Here is a 9,900-nt window from a genome sequence, read left to right on the forward strand (position 1 = left end):
ATGGGCAGGCATGGGTACCAGGACACGAACTGCTAAGTATTTCTGATGATTTGGCACTAGAGTACTGCAAGCAACTGGGTGACCAAGTGCGTTCTATCTCTCACCAGATTGGGGAAGACGCCGTCGCCAGGCCAACAACTCCAGTCCATAATCTAAACCCAGGTGATTGGGTTGTTCTAAAGAAACACACCCGGTCGAGTTGCCTTGCACCGAAGTGGGGGAAACCGAGACAAGTGATTCTTGTCACCACAACCGCGGTGAAGTGTGTAGGTGTGCCAAAGTGGATCCATGCCAGTCATACCAAGAGGGTGACAGAAGAAGAAGCAACTGAGGCTGAAGGTTGTGCAGCTGAAGGATCTCCAGACTTTGGTCCTGAAATAGCTGATGACGAACAACCGAGCACCAGTCAAGACGAGGGGGTCCCAGCAGACGATCTAACTCTCGATCCAATAAGAACCCGAAGATACACCTACTTAGATAGAGAGTGGGAGAGTGAGGACGAGACAGGATTAGAGGGAGATAATCAGATAATCGAAATCCATGTCAAATCTGATGAGGAGGAAGGTCAGATAGGGACAGGGCAGGTTATCGACACACCTCCAAGAACTCCAGAGACTGAAAAGGGACAGTTAGAAATTAGGGCTGAAGTTCATGCGGAAGAAAATCAAGGGTTCGAAGAGCATGAACAGGATTAGATAGTGATAGACGAATGTGTTCAGGAAACAGAATTTGAGACAAACGAAAATCACAATCAGCTTACACCTGAACAAGGCCAGCTTAGTAACCAGGCAGAAGAGGCTGAAATAAGACCTGGAACTAGTCAGACAGGAAGGGAAGAAGATAGTGTTGAAATAAATGTGCCACAACTAAATGAAAATAAACGACCATTAGAAGAAAGCAAAACCACAGTGCCAGTTAAAAGACTCAAAAAGAAGAAGAGTGAACCAAGATTCATAAAAAGACTGAGACTAAGATTGAAAATGGTAGAAGAAAAGCTAGAAGACAGGAAAAGGGCCTCCAGTGAAAAAGAGAAATCTGGAGCCAAGCCTAAAAGAAGAAGTAGCAGAATAAAAAGACAAAACGAAAAGTATCGGAGTCCCGAATGGACTTACCTAGTGCTAGAGGAATTTGAAGACCTCAAGATAAGTGACGAGAGTGATGAAGAACTGATTACTGACCAAGTTTCCGAAGAAGAAGACCCAACCTGAAAGTTACCCTGCGTAAGCAACCTGTGTAAAGTTACAAAGAGGGGTTGGAAAACTTCTTTTGAGCCACAATGTCTGATTCTAATGTGAATGGAAGACCTAGACGGAATTGTTGTAAAACATGCTGTAAAATATGTTTGTGTAGTGTAGCAATAGTACTGATATTATGGATAGGACTAACAATTACAATACCGTTCATGATAAGTAAAGACTCTAACCTATATCCCACTAAACAAGTGACAAAAGACACAGAAGTTCTGCCGACAGAAGAGACACCACGAAGTGTAGAAAGACGTGAGAAAACATTTAGTCTTAGACAGACAAAAATGGACGTAGATGCATCAGAAGAGGGAGGACTACATTATCACAGAATCAAAAACAGAACACATTTAAATGTATTTGCAAACCTTTTAGTACACTATGTAGAAGCAATGAAAATAGAAGACTGCTATGTCTGTATGAAGCTACCCACTTCTGTAGCTGAAGGTGTGACCTATCACCATTTACCCCTAACCTATGGAATTTCCTGTAGTATTTTAGCAAGCTTATTTTATAGAGGAACTTTACAGTATTATTATTCTAACTCTGACGTAATCTTTTCGGAATTTCCCATTCGTGGAAACCTGAATATTGTACATACTAAAAGTGATGTGACACATTATATGGGAGAATACTTTCTGACAATAGGTACTATAGATTTAGGTGAAGCACACCGAGATAACTTGACCTGTTCATTACATGACCAAGAGAAAATGTTTCTAAACATGGCAGAGAAAAGAAGGGTAAGTTTCCAAAGAAAGGCCAGTGATAAAAGGCAGAAAACTCCTAAATGGGCAGAAAACATGGAAAGCACCTCAAATGGTGAGGCAAACCCTGCACTGTTGCTAGATTTCGAAAGAAAAGGGAAACTTTGTCTTCATAGAGAAAAGACCAGTTATTATAATAATATGTTCATTGGTTCCAGTGAATGCGAACACAATTACAAGGTAATTGGAGGTTGGGGTTTAAAAAATGGGTCAGAACCTGTGTTTTCCGGAATTTATTATATATGTGGAAACAAGGCTTATTTCAAATTGCCGGATCACTGGTATGGAAGCTGCTATTTTGGAATTGTCTTCCCGAAAATATACCATGTGAATGACGCCACTGGAAGCAATGAAAATACTAATGGTTTAGTGCGTAGTAGAAGAGAAAGTGTAGGAGAAATTTTAGGTGATATATTTAGTGCATTGATACCTGGAGTGGGAGTGGTTCTGAATACACACCGAATTTGCAAATTGTCTACAGTTGTGGATCGATTATCAACTGACACTGCTGCTGGTTTCCTGCTGGTCAATACTGAAATGGTTGCGATCAGATCAATGGTGTTACAAAATAGACTTGCTCTTGATACCTTATTGGCAAAAGAGGGCGGAGTCTGTAGAATGTTGAAAGCGCAACATTGTTGCACTTACATTCCTGATAAGAGTGTTGAAATTAAGAAATATGTGAGAAACATAACTAATTTGGAAAAGGAGCTCAAACCACTGGAGGTTGACAGTGCCTGGAAGAGACTGACTGATGGTCTCTCCTCAGTAGGTAGTTGGTTTTCTAATATAAGTAAAAGTCTTGTGAGTAAAATACTGATGCCAATAGCAGGAATAAGTTTAATTGTGCTAATAATATTAATTTGCTGTAAATGTCAAAAATGCAAAAAGAAGTATGCTGTGAATAAGAGAGGAGTGAAATGGAATGCTGATGAGCTTGAATTAGAAGTGAATAATCAGATTTACAAAAAATTGAAGAATTCCCATCCTAATAAGGATGCAGAAAAAAGGCTCAGTAAGAGGTTTGTAGAAATTGAAATTGGTGAACTGTGAAAGAGAAAGTTGGCATCTGGTTCCATTAATAGTGATGATAGTAAATATCATCAAAGAGGGGATTGATGGAGCAAGGATTTGCACGTTACGCGACTTGCTTGTATTCATGAACCTCAAATAACGTTAATGTCATAACCAACCTGTTTGTCTTATTAATACTGCACTTTTACACTACACGAGGGTGTCCCAGCGAGGCTTGCCTATGTGTTTACTAATCCTAACTACGCTTGCACCTAAAATGGTCGCTGCTATGCAGGATTCTAGTCTGCGCATGCGTCGGTCATACCCATGTGATGTGACGCACTCGCAGTTCTGAAGGGAACTTGTCGCTCATGCGCAGTACAGCTAAACTGACCGCTTTGTTTCTCACATGCTCTTCGCTTGCACTGCTGCTTTTGCTCAAACCGTTTTGTTCTGCTTAACTCCTAATGCTATAGTTATTATAAAGTAAGGGATGTAGTATAGCCAATCATGGTATACAGTGTATTCATTTTTCTGTGTTTCTGAATTGTTTTCGCTTACTTTTTATGTATCGATCTTTGCGGGCCACTCCATCTTTGAAGCCTGTGCGGTACTAATCACGTGATGAGAAAAAAGAGAGTCTTGCAGCAGTGGAAATCAGCCAGCTGGCTGCTGAAGCCAAGATGCTCCTGGGAAAGTGACCCATGCCCAGCGAAAAGACATCAACTCGTACCTGCACTCAAAACATTTTGCGATATTTTCTGTATGCTCTATTGTATTCTGAATTTCTATGCCATGGGAACTGGAATGTAAGGGGTGGGTTCGAAAATTGAATATTTAGTATGGGAAAGTTCAAATTATAGGTGGTGTCATGACCTAACCACCTCTCTTGTCCAATCCGAAGTTGGGGATCCTTTCACTTGCAACATTGGTGGGTGGTACACTGACCCGAAAACAGTATAACTAGCCTAGGTTTAGCTAGAGAAATTGTCTGACTTGTCCGAATAGCTGACCTGTCACTGACCCTACGAACTCTATAGGTGATTGATACAGAGAGCTGCGGAGCACTCTGTCCGAAATTTCCACAAACTCAGTCTGGGGTGGAGAGACCTTAAGTGCTGGCGAAGCACTTTACTGGGAGATTCGAGAACCCAATCGGGGTTATTGGCAGATTCCTTGCAGAGAGGGCGTAGCGCAGGCGTTGCATCCGAAGCTGCAGGTGTTGGTCGTACCCTTTGGTGAGCCCAGTCCTGATCCGAATCCTGAGGTTGTCCTGTCCTGACTGTCCATGAGTTGTACCTGCTCGCCTACTGGCATCCAAAGTCCTTGAGGGTCCTTTCCCGCCTTTTCCAACTGACCCGTGGCCAGGGTTAGTCTCCCTTCTGTCCTAGGTAAATATAATCTCCATGTGGGTGTTTGTCTATGTAAACTCTTTCCTCTCTCCCGTTTCTTAAATAAAGCAAGCTTGCCTATGTCAAAATTTCTCTGTCATTTGACTCTCACGTAAAGTATTTTTCCTAGTATGTTCCATATCTTTTCCCTACCTTTAGTCAAACACTGAACTGTTTACATATCTAGTATGTTCCACTCTTACCCTCCCTATAGAAAATAAGTACATCTTGAAAAGTACCGTTTCTTCTAAATCGTTAGTATATTCAAAAATCAGCATTGATTAGTATGTTCCCTTTCCTTACCCACCTTTAGTAACGTCGTGAAAATCTGTTAGACAAAATTAGCGTGTTCCTTATTTTCCCATTTCCTTTATTTTGCGAGTTATAGATGATTCTTACTTTGATCCATAGCTATATTATATTTCTGAAATTAGTTATTGATGTTTTGATCTGTGTAAATTTCATTCTCATGGCATTGGATGATGAAGATTAATTAGATAAAGGTGTTTAAAACTTCTTGCGTTTGTGGTTATTACAAAAGTATAAACATTATTCAAATGTATATGGTATTTGTTTTGTGTTATCTTCCTACCCTCTGATAGCTCCTGATCCATTGGGATCTTAGGTACCTGTTTCGAGGATTGGTAAGTCAGGTACACAGAAATAAATAGAAAGGAACAAGGATTACTGGTAGCGGTGTGCAAGTTACCTGATTTATGAAATATAGTGGTAAACAACGTTATGGGCCCAGGCGCATATATTTGGTAAACAAGAGTCGGGTGACCTACGCGCTCTATCAACTGCACCAGCAATGGCTTTGTAAATACAATGTAATGCCAATGGCATAGCCAGTGTGTATCCCAGTCCTTGGTGCAAATATGGAAATGAGCCCCTGGATTATTTTAAACTGTGAAATACAACTACAATCAAGCCCCTCAGGTCTCTGGGCCCTGATGCCACAGCACCGGCTGCACTAATGGAAGCGGCACCCCTGTGTAATGCAAGTGACAATATCTTGCTATAGTGGAACTTACAAAGGAAGCTTAGGTTTTGCTAAAGTGTGAGCATAATGTGGAAAATAGCGTTGTATGTTATTCTAAAAGCGTTAGTGCTGAGCATTTTATATAAGCGTGTGATGCACCTGTCAATCAAAGTGTATATATCTGAATGTTCATTCTAAAGGACAGTGCAGGGAATCATATTGGGCAGGGTTAGTAATATTCAAACATAATATCCAGTAGCTGATGTCTCATGTTTGGGAAAGTCAGTAAGAGGGGCAGCTGCAATTTGGCAGAAATATTTGTTGTGGAAAATCATCCAGATTGGAAGCCTGTGAGAAGCCTTACAAGCTTATGGAGAAAAAAATACCTCCTTTTGTAATAAGACTGTACTTTGTGATTCTTGTCTCTACTTTATTAGGCCATTTTACGTTCATAGTGAGGATGCCCATATGCCTTAGTGAGTTTTGGCTTTAACAAAACATTGTAAGTGTGTGTGTGTTTGTGTGGAGGCAGGGGGTAAATGAATGCTTGCAAGTGGTGTTAGTATATTACTTGCAATTTGAATAACAATCTCCATTGGTGAGATGAAAACCAATCAAAGACTCTAGAGTTTAGAGGATTTGGGTTATCTGCAGGCTCGCACTAATCCCACTTCTTCACTTTGTACGTCCCCTCAAGGATATCTAGAAACAGCCAGTTACACACCTACACAAACACTCTCTCACACACCCACACAGCCACATATACACCCACTAGCACACCCATACAGCTACTCACACACTCACTCATGGACCCATACAGCTACTCCCATACCTACTTGCAGACCCACACAGTCACTCACATGCCCTCAAACACTTGCACACTCACTTATAGGTCCATACAGCCACTAAGACACACCCCCTCACATCCCATACAGCTACTCACACACTCATTCCAGCACGCCCATGCCTACTCACACACCTACTCAACCTACTTTCATACCCATATAGCCACTCACATGCCTACTCACAGACCCATACAGCCACTCTCATACCCACTTACACCCCTATAAAGAGATGCCAGTTCAATATCCTCATGCATACTTACAAAGCCCTCCACAATCGAGGACCTTCCTACAACATCCATCAGCTGAATTTCCATCAACCCTCCAGACACCTTCACTCCTCCTCACTCGCCCTCACTTCCGTATCCATTGTGGGGACCACTCCTTCTCCTACATCACCGCCAAGACCTGGAACAACTTGCCACTCCACTTTCGAGGAGCACCCTCCCTGGCAGATTCAGAAAGAGACTCAAGACCTGGCTCTTTGACAGAGACATGGCATCCTCAGTGCCCAGATACCCTAGTGGTGAAAGTGCTGCACTTCACTAATGCTGACTGATTAATTGCAAACCACTCACAAACCCAATCACCATTCACATACATACACAGCCACTCACAGACCCATAAAACCACTCACATACCCACTCAGAAACCCACACAGCAATTCAAGCACCCACCCACTCACACACACACACACAGTTACACACCTATACAGCCACTCAGACATCTGCTCACACACCCATATCACCACTCACACACTTACACACCAATTCAGCCACTCACACAGCCACTCAGTCACAACAACGTAAATACCCATAGAGCCCCTCACACACTCACACACCCATTCAGCCACTCACACACCTATTCACACACTTACACACCAACTTACAGACCCACAAAACAACTCATACACAACCTAAACAGACCAATACAGTCACACCCACCCACTGACACACCCTTAAAACCACTTACGCACTTACTGATAGATTCACTAAAAACAAAAGGTAATGGGACATTATAGTTAGGTTCAGATTTTCCACATACAAAACCATAGAAGTTCAGCAGTCATATTTACCTGAGCTAAGTATAACGTACGACCCACAATACTCATGGATACACTCACACACACACATAGTGAGCCATGCTACCTACTTGAGGAAATGCGACAATATTTTGTTAAGTAACAGAGAACCTATTAACAGCTCCAACGCCTTATAGAATGCCATGGATGGTTATGTAATGTTTATTAAACCTCATGGATGAAATTGATATGTTGGCACAGCCTTCTGAAGGAGACAGATTCATCCCAGCATCAAAGTAACTGGATTAGCATTGTATTGCTATTATATTTCTATTCACTTTTATACTATGTTATTCTTTTCTCCTGTTTTATTTTCTCCTCACTACCTGCAATAATTTTCTTTTACACCTCTTTAGTTTTCATTTTCTGCATTTTCATACCAAATGTGATATTGTGATTTTTCCATTTATACATAATAGTTTAATTAGCTAAGAGCAATTAAACGTTCATGTTGCATTTTCTTATGATATAAAGGTCGTTGCTGCTTATGTAGGTCAATTTTTTTAATCATAGTATTACTTAATGTATGCCAGAAATTTGCTAAACATCTTATGCATGATTGATATCGCAGAAAGACGTTCATACTACAATTATGATGATGATTATTGCTATTATTATTAATAACAAACATAATAATACTTTATAAAATAATACATATGTATAATTATAATATCTCTTGTTAATAATAATAATAATAATATTACAAGACAAGAAAAGATTTGTCTATTCTCATCTCACCCTGTGTATACCCCAAACCTATTCTAATGTAATATTATAACCCTTAGGGGGAGAATTAGCAACTTTTCACGCAGCGCTAATGTTGCACTGCGCTACGTGAAAAGGAGAGAGGAGGAGAGCACTTTATTTACTAAAATAAGGCACTCTCCTCCCCTCTCACTAATGCTGGTGCAGAAATCACCTGCTGTGCACCACGGAAACACATTTGCGCCATGGTGCAAGAGTGTTTCTGTGAGTCTAGCATAGGTTTTGTACTGGAAGGGTACCCTTCCAGTACAAAATACTATGCTAAGCCTCATTTCAAACCCTCCCCTCTTTCTATGCATCCTGTACAGTGCAGCACACATGCAAAGTCCGAAAGGAAGGAGAAATTAAAGCATTTCTCCTTTCTTGCACTTACTTTCAAAGGGTGCTGTTTTCACACGCTAAAACTTGTTTACTAGGGGGGAGATTTACCAAAAAAGTCACACAACTCATAGCAGCACCCCGCGAGGCTGTGCTGAGTTGCGCGACAGAGAGAGAGGGGAAGAGCGCCACTTCTTCAGAGATGTGGCACTCTCCTCCCCTTTCCCTTGTGCCGGTGCTGACTTTAGTGGCATAGAGCTATCGCACACACCTTAGCGCCATAGCACTAAGGTGTGTGTATTAGTCTAGCATGGGCTTTGTACAGGAAGGGTGCCCTTCCTGTACAAAATACTATGCCCAGACATGATGCAAAGCTTTTCCCACTTTGTATGCATGCTGCACAGGTTAGAATGCATGCAAAGCTGGAAATTAAGGAGAAATTAAAGCATTTCTCCTTCCTTGTGCCTACTTAAAAAGGGTGCAGTTTTCCCACGCTAAACCCAATCTGCTTCATTTAGTAAAGTGGGATTAGTTTGAGAAACCTTGGATGGTTGCGCAGGAACGCCCATGCTCCACCCTTGGTTCGCCACCCATGGCGCTAGGTAATGCAAAGCAGCACTATGCATTGCTTACCCGTTATTTCCAGGGGTAAACAAGTTTAGTGCTGGAAACTAAATTGAGAACAAAATATTTTGCTCTGATTTTTTGGGATGCACCGGTCTCTTGGTACATTTCCAAAACCTTTGACAGGTCCAGTGGGAGTCCTGCGGGACACAGTCAGCCCCCCACCCTGAGTGGTCCCACAGAACCGCCATGGGAGATAGCCAGGACTCCTATATCATATGGGTTTTGCTCAGGAGCAAAAATAAATAAAACAAAAAAAGGAAAATATGGATGGAGGTCTGTGGCCAGTTAGCCATTCACCACCCCCCCACCATTTCTACCCATTTCCATCTACTTAATCCATCTTTCTTACAACCTGAACTACAGATCAACCTGCCTTGCTCTCCCCCTTTCCTCCCCCCTTCTCCTCATCCCTTTCTGCTCTTCCCCTTCTCTGGTACCTTTAATTCTGTTCTTACACCTCCCATCTCTCTACAACCTACACTCCCCCCTCCTATGCCTCACATCCCTGCCTCCCCTCTTTGTAATTCCATATTCTTCTCTCTCTCTGACCTTACAGTCCTTCCTCCTCCTATGCTTCACAACCATGTTTCCCCTCTTGGGAATTCCACCCTCTTCCCTCCCTTTGACCTTACAGTCCCTCACTCCTCTCACTCCTCCCACAACCACCATTTAGCCCAACCCCCTCACTCTGCCTGGTGCCTGTCCCCCTTCATTCACCTTTCATAGCCCATGGTATCTGGCCTGCACCCTCTCTTGTCTCCCCATTCCTCTGGCCTTTCCCACAATCCTCTTCCGCACTTTCGAATGCCTATCCCTTAAACTTCAAGTACATCACGGCTCACCCTTCAGGTTCCATGCCATCTACCACC

At 42.1% G+C, this 9,900-nt stretch overlaps 1 pseudogene; it reads right to left on the minus strand.

Moving 5' to 3' along the window:
• The window catches only part of LOC147707665 (translocon-associated protein subunit gamma-like), a 54,373-nt pseudogene extending 46,100 nt beyond the window's left edge, over positions 1-8,273 (minus strand).
• Positions 8,274-9,900: the final 1,627 nt, after the last annotated feature.

Source organism: Lissotriton vulgaris, chromosome 6 (assembly GCF_964263255.1).
Source record: "Lissotriton vulgaris chromosome 6, aLisVul1.2, whole genome shotgun sequence".
In the NCBI taxonomy this organism is placed as follows: Eukaryota; Metazoa; Chordata; class Amphibia; order Caudata; family Salamandridae; genus Lissotriton; species Lissotriton vulgaris.